We start from the raw sequence: 7,304 nt of genomic DNA, 5'->3' as shown, positions 1-7,304 counted from the left end.
CACTTTTAATCCCAGCACTTGGGAGGCAGAGGTAGGAGGATCACCCTGAGACTACATATGAGTTCCAGGTCAACCTGAGCTAGAGTGAGACCATACCTTGAAAAACAAAAAGAAATAATAATTATTCTAAATAAATAAAATTATTTGCAAGGAGAGAGAATGGGCATACCAGATCCTCTAGTGCTTCACACAAACCAGGTGAATGCACCATTTTGTGCATCTGCCCCTATGTGGGTACTGGGGAATTGAATCTGATATATTAAGGCTTTGTAGGCAAGGGCCATAACTTGAGTTATCTTTCCAGCCCCTTTTTCCTTTTCTTTCTTTTTAGACGTAAACCCAACAGACTGTTTTTTTTTTTTTTAATGCGAAAGAGTGAGAATTGGTGTGCCATAGCCTCCAGCCATTATAATCGAACTCTATAGACATGTGAGCCTCCTTGTGCACGTGTGTGATCTTGCATGCTTGTTTTGTGTGTCTGGCTTGAGTGGGACCTGGAGATTTGAACATGAGTCTTTAAGCCTTGCAGGTGAGCGCTTTAACTGCTGAGCCTTCTCTCCAGTCCTGTTTTTTTTTTTTTTGTCACAGCTGAATATTTATTCTATAAAGACTTTTTTTTTCTATAAAGAATATAGAAAAAGTAGGTTTCACAAATACAAAAATACTGTACTAATTAATCCCAGGTAAAGGCAGATGTACACATTGTACAGTCAGCCCTCCATGCATTCAGGGAAGCAGTCAGTTCTAAGTATAAACTTCAAAACTGTACAAAAATAAGGTTTTGATTTTATTTTATTCTTCATACATTCAATACAATTGCAAGTCCGGAAGCCTGAGTAATAATAGGTGTCTGAAGTCAGGATCAGTCACCACTCTAAGGGGCACACGTGGACACTTTATTGTGCTCAGCATATGGTGCAGACATAGAAGCAGAGCCAGGAATATTAAATGTCAGATATAAGGTAACTCTTATTTGACTTTTTTCAACTATTTATTTATTTTGTTTTTTTGAGGTAGGGTCTTGCTGTAGCCCAAGCTGACCTGGAATTTACTATGTTTTCTCAGGATGGTTTTGAACTCACTGCGATCCTCCTACCTCTGCCTCCCAAGTGCTGGGATTAAAGTTGTGGGACACCACACCTGGCTTTTTTTTTTTTTTTTTAGGGAGAGAATTGCATCAGGCCCTCAGCCATTGAAATCGAACTTCAGATGCTTGTACCACCTAGGGCACGTGTACGACCTTGTGCTTGCATTTCCTTTGGGTCTGCCTTACTTGGGATCTGGAGAGAGATTGAGCACGTATCTTTAGGCTTTGCAGACAAGCACCTTAAACGCTCAGCCATCTCCATCTCCTCAGCCCCTGGCTCCTATTTTGTAAAAAAAAAAAAAAAAATTTGCAAGCATAGAAGACAGAAACAGTTGGTGCACCAGGGCCTCTAAGAAGCTGAAATCCAACTATAGGCACATGTGCCACTTTGTGCATCTGGCTTTCTATGGGTACTGGAGAATTTGAGCCAGGGTTGTTAGGCTTTGCAGGCAAGTGCCTTAACTGAGCCATCTCTCTTTTTTTTTTTTCTTTAGGATCTTGCTCTACCCAGACTGACCTGGAATTCACTATGTAGTCTCAGGGTGGCCTGATATGGTGATCCTACTATCTCAGCCTCCCAAATGTTGGGATTAAAGGCTTGTGCCATGGGCTGGAGGGATGGCTTAGTGATTAAGGCATTTGCCTGCCAAGTCAAAGGACCCAGTTTTGATTCCAAGGACCCACTTTAGCCAGATGCACAAGGTGGCACATGCATCTTGTGGTGGTTTGAATAGAATAGATGGTCCCCAATATATTCAGTTTTTTGTTTGTAGTTTGCATTTGCAGCCACCTGGCTGGAGGCAGTGTCACTGGGTGGATCTTAAGGTGTGGTGATGGGTTTCAGATTTTAATCTAAAGATATGCAAAGTGTGCCTAGCCTAGCTGAAGTGTGCTGTGGCTTTTGGCTTTTGGCTTGTGCTTCTTTCTCTCTGGTTGGTCCTGTGAAGGCAGGCCAGCTTCTTCTGCCATTTATGAAACTTCCCCTGGATCTGTAGGCTTCAATAAATATCCCTTCCTCCCTAACTGTGCCTGGTCTGGAAGTCCATCTCAATGAACCTGAAGCTGTCTGCTACACATCTGGAGTTCATTTGCAGTGGCTGGAGGCCCTGGTGCCCCCATTGTGTTTCTTTCTCCTTTCTCCTTTCTCTCTTCTCTTTCTCAAACAAATGTGAATAAAAAAAGAAAAAGGATCATATGCAGTCACTTTGAGAAATACTAATAAGCTTGCTTTCCTTGACACAACTTTGGAATTCAGCCCCAAGAATTCACACCGTTTTCCAAGAGCAAGCCCATAACCTATGCAAGGAGTTGGAGAATCATCAATCAGTACAGTGAATGAGTTGTTGAACTCATGAGTTATGAAATCAGAACCCTTGAAGAGCAGCGATGCTGCTGTGGAGAGTTTTACACTTCAGAGAGCTATTAATTACTATCCAGTATGCATCCCTTGGGGCACTCCAGTTTAATCTTCGCAAAGACACTGCTCCCCTGCAACGAATTAATACCTTTTGGATATCAGTGTTGATCTCTGTATTTCTTCTGCTTCATCTTACCCTCTGGCTGAGATGGTGGTGGCTTTTCCTGACAACATGCGAGTATATCATCAAGTAGATAACCCTCATGTTATGAGGAAGTAGAATGACAGTCATGATGGTAATGTTCCAGAATAGTGCTACCATGTGATGTGAGAATTGACAGGGCATAACATGTTGTCTTCACCTTCTAGCCACCAGCAGATTTGCTTGAGGCCTTTTCTCTCCCAGCTTTTGCTGCCTGAGGTTCATTCCACCCTCTTCACACGTCTTCATTCTCAGCATCCAACGTTATATTTCTATACCAGTTTTTCTAAATAATCTAGTGGGCTTTTTTTAAAATACATATTTGCATGTTTTTGTTTTTGGCTTTTTCAAGATAGGGTCTTGCTCTTTAGCCCAGGCTGACCTGGAATTCACTCTGTAGTCTGTGTTGGTCTGAACTCAGTGGTCTCTTACCTGTTCCTTCCAAGTGCTGAGATTACAGGCATGAGCCACCAAGCAAGCATGCCAAACTTAAACCCAGTTTTGCAAAAAACCACCTTTCCCACTGATGTAGGTACTAAGAACCTTTTTATTTTACATCTTTTACAGGGCAGGTGACTCACCTGACATGGTGGTGTAACTCTGACTGCAAATAGTACTGTACTTGCTTATGAAATCTTGTAGACACTTGCAGATGTTCAATCCTTTTTCAAAAAAAAATTATCCATTTTGAGCGTGGGAGAGAGGCAGAGAGAGAGAATGGGCACAACAGGGCACCTAGCCACTGCAAATGAACTCCAGACGCATGCACCCCCATGTGCATTTGGCTTACGTGGGTCCTGGGGAATTGAACCTGGGTCCTTAGGTTTTGCAGGCAGTCATCTTAACTGCTAAGCCATCCCTCCAGCCCAGAAATTTTTTTTTTGTTGTTGTTATTTATTTGAGTGAGAGAAGCTGTGTGTGTTGACACACGCCTTAAATCTCAGTATTCAAGAGGCAGAGGTAGGTGGATTGTCATGAGTTGGAGGCTACCCTGAGACTACATAGTGAATTCTAGGTCAGCCTGGGATAGAGCAAGGCCCTACCTCGAAAAACCAAAAAAAGAGAGAGAAAATGCACATGAGAGAGAGAATGGGCACACCAGGGCCTCCTGACACTACAAATGAATTCCAGACACATATGCTACTTTGTGCATCTGGCTTTACAAGGGCACTGAGAAATCAGATCAAGGCCATCAGGCTTTGTAAGAAAGTACCTTTAACTGCTGAGCCATCCCTCCAGCCCCTTAAATAGAAATATTAAAGAGGAGTTGGGGATATGACTGTGGTTAAATTAGGTAATGTCCTGGTTCTATTCCCCAGTACCTACATAAAAGCCAAGAGCACAAAGTAGCACCTACAGTAGCAGAAGTTCCTGGCATACATGTACTTCTCCCTCTGTCTCTTAGATAATAATAAATAAATATATAAAAAATATATTTTAATAAATAAAATATAAAGAAATACTAAAGACTGAAGTGGTGCTTGAACTGTCACCAGGTGGCAGCACGTGATTTGTTGCCTTCATAGTTCTGGAAAGACTTTGGGCCAGAGAACTGTACTAGAAGTGATACCCTTTTCTTTCTCTTTTTAGCGATTCTATAAGCTCCTAACTAATCTTCCTTAAACAGTGCCTTGTTTAGATTATGCTACTGTTCAAAAACAACTCACAGCATAAAAAACTAGATTTCAGCCAGCCACGGTGGCACACACCTTTTATCCCAGCACTTAAGAGGCAGAGGTAGGAGGATCACTGTGAGTTCGAGGCCACCCTGAGAGTACATAATGAATTCCAGGCCAGCCTGAGCTAGAGTGATACCCTACCTCGAAAAAACAAAACAGAACAAAACCAGAACTAGATTTGGCATTTAAGTGAAAACCACATTCAGCCTCTTCTGTCCCCAATTTCCTCCTCTCATTTCCTTCCATACTTTCTCTTTTTTCTTTCTGTGTAGTTTTTTAATTTTAATTTTTACTTTTTACTCCTACCTCTGCCTTCCAAGTGCTGGGATTAAAGGCATATGCCACCATGCCCAGCTCCATTTTTACTTCTTTTTTTAATTTTTAAAATTTTTATTAGCATTTCCATGATTATATATATAAAAAAAATCCCATGGTAATTCCCTCCCTCCCCACCCCCCCCACTTTCCCCTTTGAAATTCCATTCTCCATCATATTACCTCCCCATCACAATCATTGTACTTACATATATACAATATCAACCTATTAAGTACCCTCCTCCCTTCCTTTCATTTTTACTTTTTTGAAGCAGGGTTTCACTCTAGCCCAGGTTGATAAGGAACTCATTCTGTAGCCCTGCCTGGCCTCTAACTCATGGTGATCCTCTTACTTCAGCCTCCTCAGTGCTACGATTATAGGCATGAACCACCACACCTAGCTTCATAATCTTTCTTTTTAAAAATATTTATTATTTATTTATTTTGTTTTTTGAGGTAGGGTCTCACTGTAGCCCAGGCTGATCTGGAATTCACTACGTAGTCTCAGGGTGGCCTCAAACTCACAGGTGATCCTCCTACCTCTGTCTCCCAAAGGCATGTGTCCAGCTTAAAATATTTTATTTATTTATTTGAGAGAGAAAGAGGCTGACAGAAAAGAATATGGGCATGCTAGACCCTCCTGCTATTGCACATGAACTCCAGACACATGCGTCACTTTGTGTATCTGTCGTTATGTGGGTACTGGGGAATTGTACCCTGGCTGTCATGCTTTGCAAGCAAGTGTTTGAGGTGTGTGGGGGGGGGGTGGAGGGAGAACTGGCAAACCAGGGCCTCTAAGCCACGGCAAACTTCAGACACATGCACCACTTTGTGCAGCTAGCTTTATGTGGGTACTGAGGAGTCATGGCTTTGCTGGCATGCACCTTAGCCACTAAACCATCTCTCCAGCCTTCCCATGTCTTTTTTTTTTTCCCGAGGTAGGGTCTCACTCTAGCCCAGGCTGACCTGGAATTCACTATGTAGTCTCAGGGTGGCCTCGAACTCACGGCGACCTCCTACCTCTGTCTCCCGAGTGCTGGGATTAAAGGCGTGCGCCACCACGCCTGGCTCCATGTCTTTTTTTTTTTTTAATATTTATTTGAGAGAGAGGTAAATAGAGAATGGGCAGGTCAGGGCCTCTAGCCACTGCAAACGAACTCCAGACACATGTGCCACCTTGTGCATCTGGCTTAGTGGGTACTGGGGAATCAAATCTGGGTCCTTAGCTTTTGCAGGCAAGTGCCTTAACTGTTAAGTCATCTCTCCAGCCCATCCATACGTCGTTTTTAAACATCACTGCCATCAGAATCACCTATATTCAATTGTTATTTGCACTGCTGGGGATGGAACCCACGTTGACACATGGCACGTGCTCTACCACGAGCCAATATCTCTAGTCCTATTCCAATTGTGTACCATACATCTGCCAAGATTCCCTGCTTCCAGAAGGAACAAAGTCTAAAGATTTCTGAAGTCAGCTCTCTCTACCCAGGGAGTAAGGTCCATATTCCAGTGTATCTGCCTGCTACTGTTGCAGTCCGCCTAGGCATGATTGTGAACTCCAAGGATCCACGCATGACGAAATAAGTACTCGAGGAACAGTTGGGTAGAATTCGTACTACCCCACAGTCCTTTGAAAATCTCCTTTTCAAATCAGCGCGGCTTTTGAACGAAATCTTCACGGAATCCAATGTCCTAGCCTACTTAACGCTTTATCAAGTCGCTAGCAATTATGAGTCATTTTCCCCTCTGGCTATGTCAGAGATCTGCAGCTTTCAAAAGCCGCGCCAGTTTAATCCATTTCCAATTGGTATTATCAATTACCAAATACTTATGTTTAAGGCATTTTTGATTGGTCCACGGTGTGTTTACCGTCCCGCTCTCGGCGCGGCTCCCTGTGCTAGGATCTCCCACAGGTGTATTCTCCGCCTAGGTTCCGCTTTTCCAGCACACTGCCTACTCTGTTTTTACCTCCGCCTCCTTCCTATTGGTTGCCTTCATGTTCCAAAGGTTGGCGCCCTACGTTGTTGATTGGCTTCTCTGGACGCCTATTGTGCCCACCCTCACACCACGTGGCCTTGCCGACGCTCATTGGGCAATCCTACTGGCTCCCTTATCAAAGCCTGGCGATTGATTGGCTGCTCTGAGGGAGGGGGAGAGGGGCGTGGCCTGAGGCGGCCCCTCCCCACCCCTGACCCCCCCCCCCCAGGCGTTTCAGGCTGTGGCCGCTGGGGATCCCAGAGTTTCCAGCTGCCCGCTGGGTCTGGTCCGTGGTCGTGCTCTCCTGGCCCCTCCAGACCGTCGGCCGGGGGCGGGGGAGCAGCCCCGACGGCAGGGCCATGGCAGTAGCCTCCCGGTCGCCCGTCGCCGCCAGCCGAGCTGAGCCGCCGCCTTCTGCTCCAGGGACCCACACCTCCGCAGGCTAGAGAGTCGCTGCGGCCCCGACGCGGCCACTGCTACTATGCTCGCGGTGGGCCGCCGCGTCTCTAGCCCTCCAGCCGGCCCGCGCCCACAGCCCGCCGGCGGCTCCGTCCCGCCTCAGGTAACGTCAAGGAGAGGGAGAGCTCGCGGGCTGCGAACCCGGGGCATCCCGGCCGCGCGCGCGCGCGCAGCTGCTACATCTCCACGGTCCCCAAGCGCTTGGGTCGTTTAGCACTAGACGGTC

At 45.5% G+C, this 7,304-nt stretch overlaps 1 protein-coding gene across 1 annotated transcript in view; it reads left to right on the top strand.

The window, feature by feature from the left end:
* Window positions 1-7,061: 7,061 nt before the first annotated feature.
* Tesk2 (testis associated actin remodelling kinase 2) overlaps window positions 7,062-7,304 on the top strand; it is a 98,304-nt gene continuing 98,061 nt past the window's right edge. Inside the window, exon 1 of the mRNA XM_045149431.1 lies at window positions 7,062-7,181. The gene's annotated coding sequence lies outside the window, so the exon portion shown is untranslated. The remainder of the gene's footprint in view (window positions 7,182-7,304) is intronic.

The sequence above is a fragment of the Jaculus jaculus genome, chromosome 5, assembly GCF_020740685.1.
Source record: "Jaculus jaculus isolate mJacJac1 chromosome 5, mJacJac1.mat.Y.cur, whole genome shotgun sequence".
Taxonomy (NCBI): domain Eukaryota; kingdom Metazoa; phylum Chordata; class Mammalia; order Rodentia; family Dipodidae; genus Jaculus; species Jaculus jaculus.
The sequence above is the reverse complement of the archived record's forward strand: the minus strand, read 5'-3'. Positions and strand labels throughout refer to the sequence as shown.